The sequence below is a fragment of the Pelodiscus sinensis genome, chromosome 6, assembly GCF_049634645.1.
Source record: "Pelodiscus sinensis isolate JC-2024 chromosome 6, ASM4963464v1, whole genome shotgun sequence".
Taxonomy (NCBI): domain Eukaryota; kingdom Metazoa; phylum Chordata; order Testudines; family Trionychidae; genus Pelodiscus; species Pelodiscus sinensis.
This window is the reverse complement of record NC_134716.1, coordinates 93,376,638-93,399,120: the sequence shown is the minus strand read 5'-3', so window position 1 is coordinate 93,399,120 and position 22,483 is coordinate 93,376,638. Positions and strand designations below refer to the sequence as shown.

The following is a 22,483-nucleotide window of genomic DNA, read 5'->3' as shown; positions in this document are numbered from 1 at the left end:
AGTAACGTGCCGGCGAGATCATGCTAATGAAGCGCGGGATATTTACATCCCTGCTTCATTAGCAATTTCGGTCGCCTACATTTGGATTCCTAGCTCAAATGAGGGGGCAAGTGTAGATGTACCCATAGAAATTCTGGTCTTCTGTTTGATTTTAAGTATTTTTAAGTGAACTGTGAAATGAGTAAAATGTATTAGATTTACTTTAATATGATATCACATGTGCAGTAACTCACCAGGAAAGGTTTCAGGGGAGTCTATTCAGTAGGGTCTAGGGATGTAAAAAATGCCTACAATAGTTAACCAGTCAAATGATTTGTTTAACTAGTTAACTGTCAGCCCCACCGTGACTGTGGTTAGCCCCGGCTTCCATGATCCATGAACCAAGTGACATGATCCAAGTGACTGTAACTAAGCTGTCTGGTTTTTCTCCTCCTCTCCTCCACTCATGGACTTAGGCGTTAACCTGCTGTTAAATAACGAGTTTGGATTAGTGCCTTTCACTGTATAAAGTGAAAATGGTAAGTTGAGAGAGGACGAAGGGGAAAGAGGGGGATTTGCAATAGGGCCTAGGGGACTTAGAAGCCCATCTCACAATGGAATGGAATGATAGGTGCCTAAATCCTTTGGGCCTTTATTGTCGTGCCAATGTTTATTGCCAGATAGAGAACAGAAACTTTCCAAGTCAGTGTGGGAGGTTTCAATGCATCGTTGGGGGCGGGAGAAGATTTCCTTATAGAAGTGCAGGGGGTTGGAGTCCCAACTCAGTAGATTGGGGTGGCCCCTTATTCACGCTGCACATCCCTTTCCTTTGTGCCTATCAGTTAGCGAGGGGGAGCTCTCGAAGTTCGGAGATTCAAACCCGATACCCATCTGAACTTTCAAAGAATAGGGACCCCTTCTGTGACAGCCCCCGTTCCAAAGGGTGCCCTGTTCTTTGCACACAGCATTCCCCGCAGCCTTGACACACTCATTACACCAAACACGTCTTGCAGAATATGTACTGATAAAGAGGAATATGGAAGGTATCTACAGAATGCTTGTAACTTGCCAAGACTTGTGTTCCTGTGCAGCCAGCCAGCTCTGCACTGGACTGCACTCTGGGCGCAGGGGATAGGAGAAGACTCAGATTTTGTTTCATGTTATAAAAAATGTGTTTCCTCCACACTCTCATTTCTAGTTAAAGCCTTTATTTTTTTCTTAAATAAATCTTCTTTTGCTTTGTTGCAAAAGCTCGCAAGTGCTGTGTGGGACAGAGAAGGTGGTTCAAGATAAAGCTGGTGACCTGGGAGACACTTCTCCCTTGGGGGCAGAGCTTCTGGGATTTCTCTGGGCGGCCAGTGTCAGAAGCTGGAGGTCACATCGGGGAATGAGTCAAAAGCACTCGGAAACTGGGAAGCAACTTTTTGTTAACCTGCCTGGCAAAGACAAGGCTGGCATAGCCCAGGGAAGGAGCAGCCTGAGCAGTTCACAGGCGGGTAGCGTCAGGTCCCTGATACCCAGCTGCTACCAGAAAGACTCCCACTTAGTTACATGTCACTTGGTACCTTTATTTCTATTTTCTATCTTTATTTTCTTTGTAACCATTTTTAAGCAGTTAAGAAATAGAGCAATAGCCATTGTAACCATATGATTTATAAGCTTCTTTAATAAACCTGTAACTGTTTAAGCTTTAACCTGACTCCTTCAGTTGCTGTAACAGAACCAAGCACAATTTAAAAGAACTTCAGCTGGTCATAAGGGACAGAGGCTATGTCTACATTACCACCCTAGTTCGAACTAGGGTGGTTAATGTAGGCAACCAAAGTTGCAAATGAAGCCCGGGATTTAAATATCCCGGGCTTCATTTGCATCTTGCCGGGCGCCGCCATTTTTAAAGCCCCAGTAGTTCGGACTCCATGCCTGCGGCTACACACGGCACGGAGTAGGTAGTTCGAATTAGGCTAATTCGAACTACCGTTACACCTCGTGGAACGTGGAACGAGGAGTAACTGTAGTTCGAATTAGCCTAATTCGAACTACCTACTCCAGGCCGCGTGTAGCTGCGGGCACGGAGTCCGAACTACCAGGGCTTTAAAAATGGCGGTGCCCAGCAAGATGCAAATGAAGCCCGGGATATTTAAATCCCGGGCTTCATTTGCAACTTCGGTTGCCTACATTAACCACCCTAGTTCGAACTAGGATGGTAGTGTAGACATACCCAGATATAGGAAGAGCTGGGGCATTTGGATCGTGTCGCTTACAAAGGACAGATCCGTAGAGGCATCTCTCAGTCTTCCCTAGGCTGTCCTCTGTGAAGGGATCCTGTATCCTAGCAGTTAAAATCTGAGATGTAATAAGCTCTTCCTATAAACTCTGGGGTGTCTGTAAGCCCGTTGGCTGCCCTCCATGAAGGGATCCTGATCCTAGCGGACTAAGACACGGACGTTAAACTCCTCGGGGCACCCATCAGTCTCTCCTAGACTGCCCACTGTGACGGGGCCTTGTGTCCCAGCAGTTGAAGACTCGGGTGTAACACACACACACACACACACACACACACTCTGCCCTGACCATCGGCTGACACAGGGTCACCTCCTTGTGGCTAGATGAGGTGCAGAGGTTCTTTCCCATATCATGCCTCCTTCCAATAGTTGCTCAGTCATCTCTCTGCCTTGGTTGCTGGTAGAGGATTCAAGTCCCCTCTCTACCATGGAGTCTAACCCAGGGACAATGATTTGTTTAATTGGTTAACCATCAGCCCCACCGTGGCTATGGGCAGTCAAAGTCTACTCCCTCAGACTCCTTGCTACCTCCATTTCCTACTTCTTCTCCCCCTCTGAGAGCTGCAGAGAGGTCTCCTTACAGTCTCTTTCTGCTACAGACTTCCTGGGTTTTCACTACAGCCAGGCTTCATTATTGCTTAGCTCTGGATTCCTCTCTCCCAGCTGTTGCCAGGTATGTTAATTGGCCTGTTAGATCTAAGTTAACTCTTTTTCAGAGTCTGTATCAAAACACCCCATCAAAAGCAAATACAGGAAAACAGTCTGAAAGTGTAAACCTGACAAAGCAATAAACTGAACAAGGCAACCGAAGAAAGGAAAAGTTGGCAATTTTAACCATAGCTGTTGCAACACATGCCAGCTAGAACAATGTAAAAGAAACAAATACATGCACATGACAGAACTGAGTAACGGCATTAATTAGAATCATTGACACACTCGCCCAATTTCTTTATATCCTTCAGGTGTACCATTATTAAAATTTAAAAATACATGCTCTTCAGTGCAGAAGCCTGCTTTCAAGTATATTATAAGTCACCTAGCCCATGCACATGCACCTCAGTATACACATCTATTTCAGGGTTCACTTAATAAAAGCTTCTAGCGTCCATCTCCTTTTGGAATTGAACTATGCCATAGAATTAAAACTGTTATTCAAAGCTCTCTTGCAGCTGCATTCTTTCTTTCCTTGCAACTTAGTTAAATGTTAACTTCACATGTAAAGCAGATGTACTAATTACATACCCTCAAACATTAAGGCTGTGTCTACATTGGCACGATCTTGCACCAAAGCAGCCGCTTTTGCGCAAAAACATGCTGCCTGTCTACACTGGCAGGGAGTTCTTGCGCAAGAACACTGATTTTCTGTGTGAAATCAGTGCTTCTTGTGCAAGAACTATGATGCTCCCACTCAGGAATAAGCCCTCTTGCACAATTGTTCTTGCGCAAGAGGCCAGTGTAGACAGGCAACATGAATTTCTTGTGCAAGAAAGCCCGATGGCTAAAATGGCCATCTGAGCTTTCTTGCACAAGAGAGCATCTACACTGGCCCGGATGCTCTTGCGCAAAGGCACATGCCAGTGTAGACGCTCTCTTGCGCAAATACTTTAATGCAAGAACTCTTGCGTTAAAGAGTATTTAAGCAAGATCATGCCAATGTAGACATAGTCTAACAGGTTGCTGCAGTGCACTATTTCTAAGCTTCCACCCACAGCTTAGAATCTGAATCTGTGACTAGGACTCATTTGCTCTTAAGCTTTTGAACCTAAAAAGGCTTACCTGTACCTAATTAGCTCAATCTACAGATAACTGAAGCTTGCTCTGAGTTAACCCACAAAGTCCAAGCTACTAGTTCAGCTTTACCCTCTTTGTAGGGACACTGACCTGCTAACAAAGCAGTGTTCACACCTGCACTGGCCTCAGCAAAGGTTTGTAAGATAGTCAGAATCCTCCTTCCAGATGATGTCATGGTAACCTCTCACCCCAAAGGATACTTTTCCAGGAGAGGGAATCTCCATGACTTAACCCATGGTTCTCTATCCTGGGTCTGCAGGGTTTATAGGATCAGACATTCTCCAAAGCTCCATCTTGAAGCCTGCTGATGCTTGCTTACCTGGGATGCCTGAAATCCAGACCCAGTTTGAGGATCTGCTCTTGAGTCCTATTGGCAGACTCCCAGAGCAGCTGATTGGTCTGATGACCCTACCTAAATCAGTAACAGGAACAATAAGTTAGAACAACTAAATAGCACTGTGTTCTGTGTGCCCTCTGCTCACCTGACTTGATTTTCTGGCATCCTGACCTGACTCCTGGCATATGACTAGTGGTTACAGAGACTGCTCAAATGGGCTCCCTATCTTGGATTTAAATTCCAGTAGGGGGTTGATTTATCTTATATACAGACTGAATAAGATGTGGGTCACGTGAAGACTCACCACAAAGCAGAAAGAAAGTGCAGGCACACAGGCTTGGACAAAGGGGTTCTTGTGAGAGTTGAATGCGCCTTATTACAGAACCATGAGGAGAAGCACAGATAAAGCAGTTTATCATAATGCTGCTAAGACCACGGTACACTCATACCTTGTAAACTTCATGCAATTCTGTTCACCCTCATCTCCAAAAGAATATTTTGGAAATGGAAAAGATAGAGAAGATGATTACAGGTATAAAAAATGATTAGGAGTAAGAAACAGCTTCCTTAAAGGGGGAGAGTAAAAAGACTGGGACTGTTCAGTTTGGAAAAGAGATGCCTAAGCAGGGTCTGTATAGTTGTGACTGGTGTGGAAAAAGATTATAAGGAAGTGTTTTTTATTCCTTCACATAACGTAAGAACCACGGGGCACCCAATGAAGTTAAAAACAAACAGTAATATTTCTTCACACAGTGCCTAGTCAACCTTGGGAACTCATTGCCAGGGGATGTAATAAAGTCCAAAATGTATAAATGTGTTCAAAAAATTATTAGATGATCCTGTCAAAGCTATTCCCCACTCTGATACGTTGAGTGCAAAGTTCCCCACTCTGATATGTGGGGGCCCACAAGCGACTTTAAAATGCCCTGCCACTAAAAGATTGTGTTAAAAACTCCCCAAAGTCACAGATTCCCCAGCCTTGGAGTGGTATCTCTGCCACCACCCACATGCAAAACCCCTTTAAAAACCCAGGGAGGCACAGTTGGGAATTTCTTCTTGTGGGGTTCCCTCAAGCTCTTTAACTCTCCCTCAGGAGAAAGTTTGAAAACTGTAATTTCGCCTCAAAGCTTGGCTGTGCAATCTTAGGCACTTGGATGCAGAATGTCCTGCCTTCTAGGACACAGGAATCAAATCATGTTCTTAAAAGGATGATTTTTATTAACAACAACAACAAAAGCACTTGGTTGCTGGCTTTTATAGAGCAACTGAAAAAATGATTAAAAACACAGGATTGCTTCCCTACAATTCAATTTAGAAAATTACAGTGGAAAAGGGAGTTACATGTGCTCAACACAGAGAAATCCCACAAACCCCAAAATAAAGAAAATAACCTGACCACATTTGACTAAATATTCCCTGTTCTACTTACATATCTGTAGTTCCAAATCTTGGTCCTTCCCTAGGCATAGATGTTGCTGGATTCTCCATGCCTGACTCCCTGGATTATTTCATGTACACCAAAGCTCTGTTCTGGTGGCACAACAGGAACAAGGTGGTCACTGTTTCTAATTCAAACGCCCATACTTGGTTTCCATTGGCCCTCCTGGCTGCCTGCCATCTGACTTCCTACACCCAAGCATTACCAGGAGCTCTCTAGGACCTAATGTCTATGGTTTTAATACTTACAGACAAGATAATTAGGCTATGTCTATACTGAGCTGTTTTGCACTAAAAATATGCAAATTAGGCAAAGCACAGAATATCGCTGTGCCTCATTTGCATAATTAATGAGCAGCCACTTTTTGTGCAAGAGGCTTTTGCGCAAGAGCCGTTCTTCTACATTTTTTTCAGGAAGAACATCTCATGCGCAAGAGGGGATTTTTGAGCAAAAAGGAGCTGTGTAAATGGCTCCTTTTTGCGCAAAAGCCTCTTATACAAAAAGTGACCACTCATTAATTACGCAAATGAGGTGCAGCGATATTCCATGCTTCACCTCATTTGCATACTCTTTTAGCAAAACAGCGCCATATAGACATAGCCAGAGGGTTAGGTCTCAAGAATTAGCTTCTGAGAAAATATTTTAGTTAACTGAATGGGTAGAATGTCCAGAAAAGGGTATTAACCCTCCCATTCATCACAGAGGTTAGGTTCATCAGTAGCTATCAGACAAAACATTTAGGGATGCAACCCCAATGCTTGGGTATCCTTAAGCCTCTGACTGCAGGAGGCAGAGACTGAACTACAGGTGATGGATCGTTTGACAGTTGCCCTGTTCTATTTCCTTGAAGCATTGGGAATTGACTACCGACAGAAGACAGGATGCTGGGATAGATCAACCTTTGGTCTGACCCACTATAGCCATTCTAATATTATTATTGCTGAGGCAGATGCAATGTTGAATGCATGTGTATCTGACTTTCTCCCAGAATACAACTGTCATCTTCTATGGCCTGTATCTGGCAAATTATCAGGTCATTGCATGTGACAGCTTCATTGCTCTTGGGTGAGCTTGTTCTGACATGTGGGACTTTGTTCTGAGAAAAGGATTGCTAATCCTCTCTCCTCTTCCTTTTGTAGTTTCTTTGTTCTGAGTCCAAAGGATTACATATGTTAAAATGAACAGGTGTAGAGGCTGGACTGGTAGTTCTCCTCTCCCTTAGATTGCAGAGTACTATTTGGCTTATTTTTAAAATTGCTGTGGCTTTTTTTTGTCAGCCCCTGCCCAAGGATAGCAAGTTTTTCATGCCAGAGTAGCATGATGAATTGTGATAAAAGCCTTTCCAGAAGATGGCTGAAATTAATAAAACCTTAAATATAGTCTTCTGGAGCTTTGAAATAAACTAGGGTATGTCTACACTACCCTTCTAGTTCGAACTAGGAGGGTAATGTAGGCATACCGCACTTGCAAATGAAGCCCGGGATTTGAATTTCCCGGGCTTCATTTGCATAGGCGGGGCTCCGCCATTTTTAAATCCCTGCTCATTCGAACCCTGTGCCGCGCGGCTACACGCGGCACGAACTAGGTAGTTCGAACTAGGTTTCCTAGTTCGAACTACCATTACTCCTCATTCCACGAGGAGTAATGGTAGTTCGAACTAGGAAGCCTAGTTCGAACTACCTAGTTCATGCCGCGTGTAGCCGCGCGGCACAGGGTTCGAACGAGCGGGGATTTAAAAATGGTTATGCAAATGAAGCCCGGGAAATTCAAATCCCGGGCTTCATTTGCAAGTGCGGTATGCTTACATTACCCCACTAGTTCGAACTAGCAGGGTAGTGTAGACATACCCCCAATTATTTAGAATTGTGGTTAACAAAGTGCTACCTCTGCATTAGCCTTGGGCACAATATCATTTAGCAATACGTAGCTGCTGTTTTTCAGTGGGAGAAACTGCTATCACTGATACATCTTACTTGGTTACTACCTTGACTAAGTAGTCAGGCAAGTACTGGTGAGGGGGGCTGATTCTTCCAGTCTTGGGGTTTCATACAGGTAGCACTCAAGTTGTTAATGTATGGAAAGGTCATTTTGAGCATGTCTATAGTTGCTTCTAGGTAGGTTTGCATGACAGTAAACAATTTTGGAATGTGTTACCCAAGCACTGTGGCAGACAGTGTGCAGCACATGTGATTTCTGAATGAATTCAGGACAGCTTTGCTTTTCAACCAATTATGTAGATTATCACATCTCCCGGTCTCTCTCACTGCTCTAGATCAGAACATGTTGGGTTTTCTTTCCCATTCCTATTCTTGCAACCCTTCCTGGGCCACTCTTTTCCTCTTGCTGTTTTGAACAGCAGTGCATTTGAGTCTTCATTCCTCTCCCCCTCCATGTTGCTGTCATGTACCATCCACCAAATCCCCCACCCCAGCTTTACTCTTTGCTTTTGGTGCCTGCCTCTTTCTGTCCCTCTCCTCAGTCTCCCGCACTAATTTCTGATCATTTCTGCTTCTATGTTGAATACCCAGCCACTCCTTAGCTACATGTTGCTTCCCCTCTCACCTCTTCTTTTGACCTGCAGGCCTAGTTCTACATTCTCACTCACCAAAAGAGCCATTTATTCATCAAGCACTGCTCTCTCTGGCCTCTCTTGCTGAGCTTTCCCTCTCTGACCCTCGTCATCTGATCTCTTTCAGCATTGCCCACCAGCCTCCTCTTTCTAATCCAGTATTCAGCCTTTCCTTGTCTTCCAGTACATTAGTGTTGCTGACTTCTTGCTTGCTTGCTCTCAGCCCTCTCCTTCCCAACCTCTTTTCCATTGATGCCATTCTTGATTCTCTCCGTTCCTCATTCTAATCTACTCTTGACTCTTTTGCCTCTCTCCCCCAATGTCAGGTCTGCACTGCCAACTCTCAGGCTTGGCTCGTTAGAAACACAGTTTCCTCTATTCCTGATTTCATGCTGCTGTACTGGGTCCTGTGACCAGAGAGTCTTCTTCCATTACAAATCCATTTTCCCCTCTACCATCTTCCCAGCTGAAAAAAATTCTATTCTCCAGTGCAAGTGAATCTCACATGGACAATCCCAGCTGCAGGGGAGCTGACAGCTTTTGCAGGACCTCAGACAAGCTATATGTGTGTGGGGTCCCTGGCTCCATGGCCCCTAGAAGGGGCGGGCCTTGGGCAGAAGGGGTGGGGCCAAGTGCAGCCAGCTCTCATTGTTGCCTAGATCATAGCACAGCACTCTCCCCGCAGCCATCAGAATTGTATGGAGTGACACTCTGGAGGCAATTTAAAGGGCAGCAGCTGGGAGCCCTAAGCTCCTTTGAATCACTGGGCAGCAGGGCAACTATCCCTTTCCCCACCCCCACCGCCTCTGGTGGTGAGCCTACTAAACTGCCTTTCTGCCATCTATGACTCACTTCTCAAACCCTTCCTTTCTCCTACCTCCAATTCTCTCTCTGCACAGGGGATGTTGCCAATATATATATATATATATATATATTTTACAGAACTGGCAAATATGACACAAATCTATTCCTTCACTTAGTTCACTTTCTCATCCCATGGCTCCTTCTCCCCACCACAGATGCAGAACATTTTCAACTCCTCTGACCCCCACACTTTCCCCAGTGACCCAACTCCTGACCTTCCTAGCACCCATTCTCATTCCCTCCTTTATTCTTTCCCTTAACCTCTCTCCCTCTCTCTCTTCTGGCTCTTTCTCCCACAACACAAAACTGCTTTAGTATCTCCCATCAAAATACTAAACAAAACTTTTGTCTCCACATTCCTCTCCAATTCTCTCGGCTTCTTTTCTAAGCTTATCGAACGTGCTGTCTGGAGTTCCTCTCCACCCGGTCCATCTTACACCATCTCTATTTTGGCTTCTGCACTCAATTGGAATTGCTTTCAAAGTCTTTAATGGTCTTGTGTGGGGCATTCACCCCTATACCAGCCCTAGTGAGATTAAGGTGGCTAGGGAGGCTAGTTAACTACCTACGTTGCACCTGGAGGAGAAGCCAAGCAGCAATGAAGACTAATTAAAGAATGAAGCTCACCTGGACAGGAAAATGTGGGATTTGTGAAAAGCACTGAAGAGATCTACAGTTATTCTTTCAGGCTATGTCTAGACTGCAAGCCTCTTTCAAAAGATACTTTCGAAAAAGCCTCTTTCGAAAAAGAGCATCTAGACTACAACCAGTGCTTTCGAAAAAGCAAGCCATTTTTTTGAAAGAGAGCACCCAGGCAGTCTGGATGCTCTCTTTCAAAAAAGCACAGTTTGCATTACATAGCACCTTTTTTTGAAAGAGCACTTTTGAAAAAAGGTGTTCTTCCTTGTAAAACAAGGTTTTCCGCGGTCGAAAAAACTGCTGCATTCTTTAGATTTACTTTTGAAAGAACGCGGCGGCAGTGTAGACGCAGGGGAAGTTTTTTCGAAAAAAGGCCACTTTTTTCAAAAAAACCCTGTAGTCTAGACACACCCTCAGAGATCAAGGAGCTTGGCCCTGAAGAGGATGATAGACAGGAGGCAATATAAGAGCAGTCCAGGGAAACAGTAGCACAGTGTAGGACAGTGCAGACTTTAACTGCTGGTTTTAGGTTTGCTGTGCTAGAACCCAGTGCAGAGGGCAGGCCCCACAAATCACTGGGGAAGTGGAACCATTAAGTAGCAGTGAATTGGAAGTCTGCCAGGGACAGCCTATAGATACTTTAGTGCACACACAGCTGGAAAGGGAAAAATACAGTTACCTGTCTGGAGGGCGAAACCAGTTCAGTCCAGAGAGACAGAGTGAGCACCCACAGGAAGAGGCATCAGCATGGCAGAGCAGATCCCCAGCCATGGTCAACATGGAACACCCAAGTGGTGAACAGAGTGCTCTTAGCCAGTACTCCAGTCTCTTTCTCCTTGACCTGTCAGCAACTTTGGACACATTGTCATAGTTACCAGTCTGTGGCGTGGGCCAAGCTAATAGCTAGTTAGAGTGGACCTAAGTGGGGGAGCCAGGTTCTATCAGTCACGTTCCAATGCTCTGAGGCTGCTGCTTCACAGCACAAAACCATAGTACCATACAAGACACAAATCTATGGATTTTGCTGCAGCATGTTGTAATCAGTCACTTTGCAACATATGTTTATCTGTTGTTTAACATCAGTCTGCTGATGAATTTTCTGGTTGTTGCCCCACTATGGTTTCAATTAGATTTGTTATCTCTACATGTTGGGAGTGCTTGCTTCTAACTTCAGGGTCATCAATCTGCTCTCATCATAATGGGAGTGTTTATGTGACCTTCTAGTACCTCTGAGATCCTAGTTTCCCCCTTTTGGTACATCTGAGCCTAACAATAACCTTCATTTCACACACACATTCTTCACTCATACCAAAACGCTATTACTACAAAGTACAGAACTATTTGTAATTACAAATCATAGAGGTCTGTACCATCTATCACATCGACAAACTATAACTTATGGTGATGATGATCATCACTAGGACTGTTCTTATCTGTTCCTGTCTTGACACCAACAACACAAGCAACCTGTCTGATGCATCTTTACAATGGCACTAGACCTGTGTGTGTGGAGGAAAAAGATCTGAGGGGGTAGAAGTCTCAGTGCACTGCTCCTGCCTTCAAATACCACCCACGCAGCTCCTATTGGCCAGGAACAGGGAACTGTGGCCAACAGGAGCTGATGGGGCGGTGTCAAAAAAGAGAGGCAGTATGTGGAGCCACATGCCCCCATTCCACACTCCAGAGGCCATAGAGATGCATTGGCTCTTCCAGGAGTAGCATTGGGCCAGGACAGGCAGGGAGTTTGTTCCAGCCTCCCTGTGCCACCAACTGGAAGCCAACAGCAGTGTTACCTGAAAGAAAGCTGCACACAAACTCTCAGTCCCCTTCTGTAGCCAGCACCCTAAGCCTCAGTCCTGAGCCCCCTCCCAGAGGCAGCCCATACCCCCCTCTTGCACCGTTGCCCCAGCGTTGGCCCCTCCAGGAGTCAGCACCTAAAGCCCCCACCCCAGCCTTGTCCCTGCATCTCAGCACCAGCATCCCATACCCCCTCCTACACTTTAGTCCCCCACCCCAACTCTGACACCCTCTCCCAAAACCAGCACACATATTCCCTCCTGCACCTCAGTCTGTGATAACTCTCCACCTTGCACCCTACCTTAGTAGTTCCTGAATCTGGAAACTTGCAGCAAGGATGCACTTGATGCCTGCTGGTTCTGCTTTTAAAAGGCTGCCTTTTATATCCTCTGTCATCTGGAAGGAAACCCATTCTTCTCTCTGTGAAACAGTACAGCAACAAGATGGAGTTTGGCTTCATATGGGCAAGTCACATATCCATGCAGAACTAAGTTCTTTCCAGGTAAACGCCATTGTTTCCATGCTAGTGTTAACATTTATAGGAAGGCTCATCAGATATGGGTTGGCACCTCCCAAAGCCCATTGTCAGTTGAATAGTCCTCTTGACAATATATTGTGTCTCAGAAACAAACATTTGAAATATAAGTACATAGCCAATACTCATAATTTCAAAAACAAAAATGCCACATGCATACAAACAGCACAATCATAATCAGCAAACCATAAGCTTTACTCAGAAACCTCACTTAGCACACTTTGTACAAGGCTGTTGAAAATATATAACAATGGTTGCAACAGTGATCTATATGGTCATATTTTAATCTGATAAGTTCATATACTGTCTCCCGTATTACTGAGAAATCCCACCCACAAATACATTCAACTACCATCTCTATGGGGAAGATCCACAGATCTTCCTCTATTCCAGGCTTGCTTCTTTCAGACCAAATCTTAGCCTCTCTTTGACCTATCATTGTGAACTTCTCGCCCTCAAGCTTAACATGGGTAAAACAGAACTCTTCCTCTTCCTTCCCCGCCCCCAAAACCTCCCACCCCTCCCCACCACCTCTTTTCTCAATCACTGTGCAAAACCTCATTCAATTCATCATACAGGCCCATAACTAGACATCATTGTCAGGTTGGACTTCTCTCTGGGTCCTCATGTCCAGGCTACGTCTAAGTCTTGCAGATTTCTATATGCAACATTTCTGAGATATAACCTTTCCTATTCCCCCCACTCCAAAGCTGAAACAATTTCCCAGTCTTCAGTCATCTCAAACAGTCAGTTAAAACAGGGCAGAGTACTTGAGGCCTGAGTTACTGCAGGCTGTGTTGAAAGGGTAAATCAGTGAGCTGGGTTGTTGTTGCAATGCCTGAGTGATTACTCCCCTCCATTCTGGAGGTGCAGCTGAGTGAGTAGCCCACATTTGGCTGCAAGTTTGCCTCTCAGTTACAATTTGGTTGACAAAGGTAATAGTCTAAGGCTGTGTCTAGATTGGCCAGTTTTTCTGGAAAATCAGCAGCTTTTCTGGGAAAACTTGCCAGCTGTCTACACTGGCCGCTTGAATTTCCGGAAAAGCACGGACGATCTCATGTAAGATTGTCAGTGCTTTTCCGGAAATACTATGCTGCTCCCGTTCGGGCAAAAGTCTTTTTCTGAAAGACTTTTGCGCAAAAGGGCCAGTGTAGACAGCACAGTACTGTTTTCCGCAAAAAAGCGCTTTTGCGGAAAAGCATCCTGCCAATCTAGACGTGCTTTTCCTAAAATGCTTTTAATGGAAAACTTTTCTGTTAAAAGCATTTTCAGAAAATCATGCCAGTGTAGACGTAGCCTAAATGTAATATACTTAGACTTCTGTAAGCCATTTGATGTAGTATTGCCTGATATTTTGAAAAACCTAGAATACAAAGTTAACGTGACATTCTAATGGATTACAAACTGGCTAAATGATAGGTCCCAAAATGTAACTATACATGGCAAATCGTCAAGTCTGTGTTTGTAGCAGAGACCTATAGGGATCCATTCTTGGTCTTATGCTATTTAACATCTTTATCAATGACCTGAAAAAATACGATGTACGCAGTTTGGTTAATACCCATAGAGGACAGGTCACAGCGCTCTGGATCAACTGATAAATTGGCCAAAAGCAAACTACATATTTTAATAAAGCTAAAATGTAAATGCATATCTCTAGGACAGTGGATATGGGCCATACTGACAAGATGAGAGAACTCTGCCCTGGGATGCACTGACTTTGAAAAAGATTCGGGAGGTGTGGTATATAATCAGCCTGAACAGGAGCTCCCAGGGCAATGGTGTGGCCCAAAAGTCAAATGCAGTTCTTGGATGCATATATGGGGAATCTCAAATGGTTATTTATCCCTGTATTTGGCATAGGTGCAAATGCTGCTAAAATACAGTGTCCAGTTCTGGTATCAATTCAAGGAAGATACTGATAATTTGGAGATGATTTAGGGAAGAGCCACGTAGTAATGAAAGGATTGGAAAAATATATCTTAGAGAGAGACTCAAGGAGCTCAATCTGTAGGCTAACAAAAAAGTTAAGGGGTGATTTGATCAAGTCTATAATTACCTACCTGGGGAACAAAAATATTGATAATGGGCTCTTTTGTCTGGCAGAAGATGGTATAATATGATCCAATGGCTAGAAGATTAAGTTAGGCAAATTCAGGTTGGACATCAGGAATGTTAACCATTGAAATAGTTTAGTAATGGTTGCTGTGGCTTTTCCATTGGTGTCACTTTTAAAATCAGGATAGGCTCTAGTTAAAGGAATTATTTTAGGGAGGTTGGGTGGCTTGTGTTTTGCTAGATGTCAAACTAAATCACAATGGCCCCTCGGGCCTTGGAATCTATGACCCATACTTCAAGAAACAGCAGTGCTCCATAAACATGGCCCTGATGTTTTGAGAATCCCCAATGGCTTGGCATGCAAATGAACTGAGCATCCAGTACTGAGAATAGATTTGGTAGAAGACAAACATCATCCACATCCTGCTTTTAAAATTCTCTTTATTATTTAAGTGCATAAAACCATACCACACTTCCTCTTCCCAAGGGTACACTAAAGCAGTGGTTTTCAAACTATGGGTTGTGGCCCAGTACTGGAATGTCAGACACTGGGTCTCATTGCTGCAAGGAGATCAGGTGACTAGAGGGTGCTAAGGCAGGCTACCTGTCCTAGCACTACAGACTGTGCTGCACCCCAGAAGCAGCTGTCAGCCAGCTCGTCTCCTAGATGGGGGGTGAGGGAGAGTGCACAGGGCTCCGCAGACTGCCCTTGCCTTGAACACTAGCTCTGCACTCCCATTGGCTGGGAACCTGCTGCTACTTCTTCTGGAATTCAGCATGGTCTGCTGTGTCAAGAGAGGCAGGAAGCCTGCCTTAGCACCCCCACTAACAGGCTGACCGGGAGCTGCTTGAGTAAGCCCTTCCTGCCCCAGCCCTGATCCTTCCCACAAAGTTGGAGCTCCCTCCTACTCCCGAAAGCTGTCATCCTCAGCCTCATGCCAGAGCCCCCACACTAGTAAAATTATGTTGGGTCACAGGCATCAACAATTTTCTTCAATGTGGTCATGAGAAAAACAGTTTGGAAACCACTGCTCTAAAGGATCCCTTGACATTTCCACTGCATACCTCTCTGTGACTCAGTTTTCTCATTTGTAAAATACTAGCTATAATTACTCTAACTCACAGGGATGTTCTGAGTCTCTTGTTCACTTTGGATCCTGTTGTAGACATGCAGAGTATTATTAACAGAGTATTATTATAGTATTTTGACACAGGGCGGCTCTTTTAGAAGCAGGACCTGTAGGTATCAAGTGTATCTTTGCTGAAAGTTTCCTGACTCTCATAACAGGAACCACAGCCCACACACTAAGGTGGGGTGCAGAGAGGAGAGTTACCACACAACACCACTGCATTTTTTTGTCCTTCACAACAAAGCTGTGGAAGTACTGTAAGAGGTTGTTTCCCACCAGTTCCTGACAATGCCATCCAAGGTGGCCCATCCTTGACCCACTGTGACTGAGGTAAAAATCAGTGTCAAAGCCTTACCCCTTGATAGACTGTCACCTGTAAAATGACAGAATTGAAATTCTGTTTATCCCAAACTCATACATAAATTGCAGGCACTTTTCTTTCAGGCTTCTCTGGACTTGGTCTTATTCATTACTATTTATATATAATCTCAAAGGCTCAACAGCTAAATGCATGCATATGTATGAAGTGGAAATCTGTCCCTTCAGAAATAATGTCATTATGACACTGTGAAAACACTAAGTTGATGCATCAGTGTGTCCTAGACATAGTGTGATTTTCATTTATGCACACTCTCCCTCGCTCTCACCTTTCTCAAAACCAGAATTAGTGTGATAAGGAGTATCTTGAGCTTGTCTCCTCATCATGTTCTAGAGTCAAATGAAAAGAATCACACACATTTAGAGCTTGAGGAGATTCCTTGTTATGTCATCTATTCCACCTCCTTAGTGCTGAGGCAGAATCAAATATACCCTGATCATCCCTGAAGCTATGTCTATACTACGGAGATTTTTTCAGGATACCAGAGGTATCCCAGAAAAACTCCGCCATGTCCAGGGAATGCGTCTGCTCTTCTGCTTTTTTTTTTTTTTTTTTTTTTGCAGAAGAGCAGATGCGCTTTTTCAGAAACCCTGTCTTCCTCCTCCCATGAGGAGGAAGGGCTCTTCCAAAAGACGATGCTTTTATTTCAGAAAAGCTTCTTCCAAAAAAACTATCGGAAAAAGGTACACAAGTTGCAGAGTGCAATTTGCATACCTTTTCCTGATAGATCATTGTAGTGTAGACATAGACTGACAGAGATTTATCTAATCCGTTCTCAAAGACCTCCAGTGATAGGGATTCCACAATATCCCGTGGTAGTCCATTTCAGTGATTAACTGTCCTTTTAATAGCTAGCCTTACCTGCCACTAGTTAGACAGACGAATTCTATTCCTTCTCAGGGAGGTGCATTAACTATGCTGATAGGAGAACCACTCCCAACACTGTAGTAAGTAGTGACATTGAAGTGTAGAACTGGGTTAAAAAAAGAACTAGATAAATTCATGGAACGTGGGTCCATCCATGGCTGTTAGCCAGGTTGGCAGGAATGGTTTCCCCAGCCTCTGTTTGCCAGAAGTTGGGAATGGATGACAGGGGATGGATCCCTGGATGATTACCTGTTCTGTTCAGAGATTCTAGGATCCTAATTTGAAATACCTACTCCGTGCTGCGTGTAGCCGCGGGCACGGAGTTCGGACTAAGGGGGATTTAAAAATGGCGGCACCCGGGAACATGCAAATGAAGCCCGGGATAGTTAAATCCCGGGCTTCATTTGCAACTCCGGTTGCCCTCATTTGCCTACCTAGCTCGAACTAATGAGCTAGTGTAGACATACCCCAAGGCTTTTGCACAAAAATGGCTGTTTCTGTGCAAAAACCAGTGAAGCGTTCACACCTCAAGTGCGTTTTTGTGCAAAAAAAAAAAGAAAGTTAATTGACAGGACAGAGGGCTTTCGCCGGTAGAATTATTCCTCTCCCCATGAGGAATAACTCCTTTTTGCCCTATAGCTCTTGCGCAAAAAGGCATGTGTGGATGCTCCACAGGGGTTTCTTGTGCAAAAAGAGCCTATCAGAAAAAGCACAAGTGCTCTGATGGCCATTCTGTTAATGGCAATCAGAGCTTTCTTATGCAACAGCATCAATGCAGGGTGGACACTCTCTTGTGCAAGAGGACATCACTTTTGCGATGTGCTTTTGAGGTGTGGATGTGGTTTTGTGCAAGAAGTTTTTGGGGAAGATCTCTTCTTCAAAAAGCTTCTTGCGCAAAAACCCTGCAGTGTAGACAAAGCCAGAGTTTTCCCCCATCTGACTGAAGAGGGGTTAGTAAATCACTTACCCTTTTATGCTAAACAATTTGTTACACCTTGTTCTTAGCTGTAGCATTCAGAGTACATTTTACTGACCTGAAAGCTGTGTGTAAAGTCCACAACTTGTTTCTCTCACCAACAGAAGTTGGTCCAATAAAAGATACCATTTTGTCACCTTCTCTACTATCCTGGAACCAACAACCCTGTGCAGAAACTTACTGGACATTTTGTGTTTCACAATATACTTCTCAACTGATATCTGGGTAATCAAAGTTCCCCATTATGACCAGGTTTTGCACTGTGGTATTTCTGTTGTTTGCTCTAGAAATGTCACCTGATTTGGTGGTCTATAATGGATGTTTATCATTCTTGTTTTCCCCCTCCCCACTTTTCTCTTCACCTAGAGACTTTGAGCTGTTCTGTCTCTCACCTCCAAGCTCTTAGAACAAGGGTATATGTTCTTCATGTGTCATGCAACACCCTGTCACGGCTCAATTCCCCAACCTGGCACTTTGAGTGTAGATATGGGGGTTCCCTAGCAGAATAAACACTGTAAGAACCTGTCTCTGTAACTTCCAGAAACAAACTAGTACAGTCTCAGTTTCCCTAAGATCCAAGAAAAAAAATTGTCACCACCAAGCGTCAATTTGAAAAATAAATAAATAAATAAAAAGAAATAACCCTTCTTACAGGGAAGAAACCACTTGGAAACCCTTCTCTGAGGCAAAGTTCTCCCCCCTTCTCCCAGCTCCATTTTGCTTAAAGTTGGGAAAACAAACAAGGATAATCCGTGGAGAACAATGGGGCTCTGCTTCTCTTGGGTAATGTGATTTCACTTAGGTATGTAGGTTTAAGGACACAAATCTAATACCAGTTAACCAAAACAAAGAGAAAACACTTTTATTATTAAAACTAGACTACTGTTGCAAGTATAGTAAATGACTGGATATTGAAAGCCATGGATTGAAATAGACTCATGGAGAATCCCTGGGCTATAATCCTTAGTTACAAAAGAACAGAGAACAATAATTAACCAGCTCAGACATGACTTCCAAACCTCCAAACAAGGAAAACAATAAAAACCTTACAGACTATTTAAACTTTTCCCTACTTACACATTTCAAGGAGTCTATTTCTGGGAGTGTCCATCTCTCCTGCTATCTGGGGAAACACTGCAGCTTGCTTCAAACAAAGGAAGAAAAACCCCTCCTCTTGTTTGAAATTCCTTATCTGTATTTCATTGGCTGAATGCCCAAAGCCTCTTTCCTCAGGTGCTTCTCCAGATTAGTTTAATCCTTTCCTTGCTCTCCAGCTAAGAGACTCTCCTTTGTGGTTCCTATTCATGACATACCTACCTCGTCTTCCTGAACAAGCTATGCTCTATACCAGTATCCAAGTCATAAGATGTCTTCTACCAGTCTTTCATGGCAATTGTCATAATTTTGTTCATGTACAAATACTTAATTCTTCCTGTTTCCTTTACTCTTTGCATATGTGTGTACAGACAGACATCTAAGATGATGCATAAGCATGGGAATAAGGAATGTGGGGGGCTGCAGCAACTCCACATTATAGCCAGGGCTCTGCCATGTGGCAGAGCTGGGGGGGGGGAGGTCCATGCCTGGCTCCACACCCATCCCCAACTCATGGGATGGAGTGCAGACAAAGGTAAGAAGGTTGACTTTCAGCACCACCACTACTAGTGTATGGTTTATGTATTAATAATCACCGTCAGTGGAGATATTTAAGAGCAGGTTAGATAGACATCTATCAGGGATGATTTAGATGGTGCTTGGTCCTGCCATAAGGACAGGGGACTGGATTTGATGACCTCTCAAGGTCCCTTCCAGTTCTGGTATTCTATGATTCTATTAAAACTGCTTCCACACCACAGAGCCAATGCTAAGCAGATTCCCCATTGTTATTTCTCTTGTTCTTCCTGTTACCATATTGTAATTTTCTATCCCCACCTTCGCCTAGTAAAGCCAACTTTTTTTTATATCTGTCTGTGGGCTTTTGTCACCTGTCATTTTGAAACTAGTTCAAAGCCTGTCTCACTCAGTTGAGTTGGTGTACAAAGGCACTCTTTTCCCTACTTGGGAAGTGAAGGGACTTATCTGACCAGGAATCCTGCTCCCTAGAACAGCATGCAGTGGTTGAAAAAGCCAAAGTGCTTCTTTCCAGTGACACCATCTGCACAACCAAGGACGACTCCCCTTCAGGACATGGATGTGTCTACTGGGCCCTTTGCTTCAGCCAGGAGGATGAATGAGAACACCACCTTCTTCATTCTCCCTCCCAAAGTCTTGTAGTCACTGCTTATCTGCTCATGATAATCTCTGGAAGTATCCTTAGTGCCTACCTAGGAACTCACACACTTTGCCAGATATGAAACCTAACATTTCTGTAAAGATATGTTTTTCTGCTTTACATTTGCAAATTGGTGCTTTGTACCTTGTTATAATAATAAATACATAAGCCACGTCTGCTTAATATGGTCCACTGTCCCTCTCAAGTGGTGGTTAGGCCAGCTAAGGAGCCATCTTCCTACTACAGCCTAGGCTAAGTAAGCTGGTCTCACATTTTTGAATGTCTTTCAAAATAATGGGCGCGCTATTCCGACATCCCTGTAAATCTCATTCCATGAGGATTAAGGGACATTTCAGAATAGCGGTTTATTTCAAAATTTGGCACTGTGTAGACTATTAGTGTGCAAACTATTAGGTGGGCACTGAAAGCATCCCTGGCTCCTGTGTTGTTTGGAAAGCCCATTCTCTGAAAGCCAACAAAAAATTCAGGAGCATTTTAATGTTCTTCATCTTTGGGTCCTTCACAAACTTTGCGAAAACAACCCTGACAGTTGATTTGCTGATTCTAAAACTGATTAGGCATGAACTTGCAGCTGACATGGGCAGCCAGCTTTCTGATAGCTATCGTGCCCCACTTTTGGACTGGCCTGGACTCCGTTCTGTGGGTGCCCTGGCACTGGAGGGTCAGGGCAAGCTGATCACAAGCCTTCAAAAAGCTCTGCTTTTTAATGTGAAAATTCTGGACCCTCAAACCTGCATACAATATGTATGGTCCCCCAGACTGTGCTTATGGCCTTGATCCAGAAGTACCAGTCTGCATAGTGGGACCTGTAACTAAGGAAACCTTCTTGAGTAGCAACAGCTGGGTTGCAGGTGGCATTTCTGTATCTTCTTTCTTATAGTGCCTTTGGCCATTCGTAAACTGCTGCCAAAACGTTTGCCTGCATCTTGTCCGTGCTCCAGCTGATTCCCAAAACAGGACTGACGCAGTTTCTTCCCCCCGGGTTGTGAACCACATTGATGGCTCTGGCTGCTGGGTGCATGTGACCACAAAATGATTCAGGTGACTGTGATTGCTGGCTAAAACCATGCAGAACACTTCCAGGGAATTCCCGTGGGACAGACAGACAAATTCTCCCATAGTCCACTATGAAATAAGCCCTAGAGCAGATTCAGCTGGCAGGTTGCTAAGATCCTGGGATCTGATAGTACATGATCTCAGAAGTTGAAATTCTGACTCAGGCCTGCCTAGTGCAACCATGGTTGGGAGGTCCAGGATTGCAATGTAGTATGGATGCTTGAGAGCAGGCATGGATACAGAGTGCAGATGTAGGTCACAGAGGCCCAGGTTTAAGCTCTATCCACACTACCATGTATGTTGGCAAAACTTATGTTGGTCAGGGGTGTGATTGTTCCACTTCCTGAGCACCATAAGTTTCACTGACGTAAGTGTTTCTGTGCACAGTACTATGTCGGCAGGAGAGTATCTCCTGCTGGCTTAGCTTATGCTACTTGTGGAGGTGGTTGTTTCATGATGATGGGAGAGTTTTCTCCTGTCAGCATACTAGAGCAACTTCACCAGACATGCTGCAGTGGCACTGCTGTACTGGTACAACAGCTCTATTGCCATGCTGTAAGGATAGCAAACCCCTGCTGTGCTGTATAGACATGCTCCAAAGAGCTAGAAAGCTTTACTGCAATCACAATGTCTAACAAACCATGATACTAATATGAGGCATGCTAAACATTCCTGCTCAGCCACATAGGCTTTGTTTCCCCTCCTAGACCCTCAAATCTAAGGCTGCACATTTTCCTTGTAGACCGTAAGCCTGTCTTCACATCAGTCTGGAAAATGTGAACACACTGTTGAAGGCTTCACTACAGTAACCCAGTTTCAGAATACAATAGCAGACAGAAGTCAAACATAGGGTAGATCAGTCATGTCCAACTCGAAGCCTACTGAGCACGTGCTGGGCGATGTGTGCAGAGCAGCCCGACCGGCCATGAGCATGTGCTAGGCGCCATGTGCAGAGCGTCCCAGCTGGCTGTGAGCAGTTGGTGCGGCGCAGAGCGGCCGGCTGGCTATGATCTGCACTCAGACATGTGCTCTGAGCAGCCAGCGGGCCGCACTTTATTCCTTTACAAAATGTAATGGTGGGCCACAAAAAACTTTGATTGGGCTGCATGCGGCCTTCCAGATGCCTGTTTAACATGCCTGGGATAGATGGATCTGTGCTTTTTCCACAAATCCTTTCCTTAGTGCTAATGTACTGATTCATACTCAAGGTACTCTAATAGTCCTTTGGGCTCCTAATGGAGCATAGGACTGGTTAATCATTAACCATTAGAACAGTTTGAAATCTGACTGGGGAGGGAGGTGGAAGAGGCTTTGTATTATCAGAATGACGTGTAGCTTCTAGAAAGGGGCGTAGGAGCATGAAGAGCTGGATTTAGCTTTTTAAATCTAAGTAAAATGTACTCAACTGTTATGCTCTTTCCAAAAGAATACAGGGAAGCCAATCTGGGGATCAGTTTTCATATTTGGGAAAAAGGCTTATGTTTTCTATTTAA

At 44.3% G+C, this 22,483-nt stretch overlaps 1 protein-coding gene across 1 annotated transcript in view; it reads right to left on the bottom strand.

Annotated features, from left to right (window-relative positions):
• Positions 1-18,733, bottom strand: part of ELOVL7 (ELOVL fatty acid elongase 7) — a 101,534-nt gene extending 82,801 nt beyond the window's left edge. The window contains exons 1-2 of the mRNA XM_075932878.1: positions 18,719-18,733; positions 11,998-12,116 (exon numbers count right to left, since the gene is read on the bottom strand). The gene's annotated coding sequence lies outside the window, so the exon portion shown is untranslated. The remainder of the gene's footprint in view (positions 1-11,997; positions 12,117-18,718) is intronic.
• Between the last annotated feature and the right edge of the window lie 3,750 nt (positions 18,734-22,483).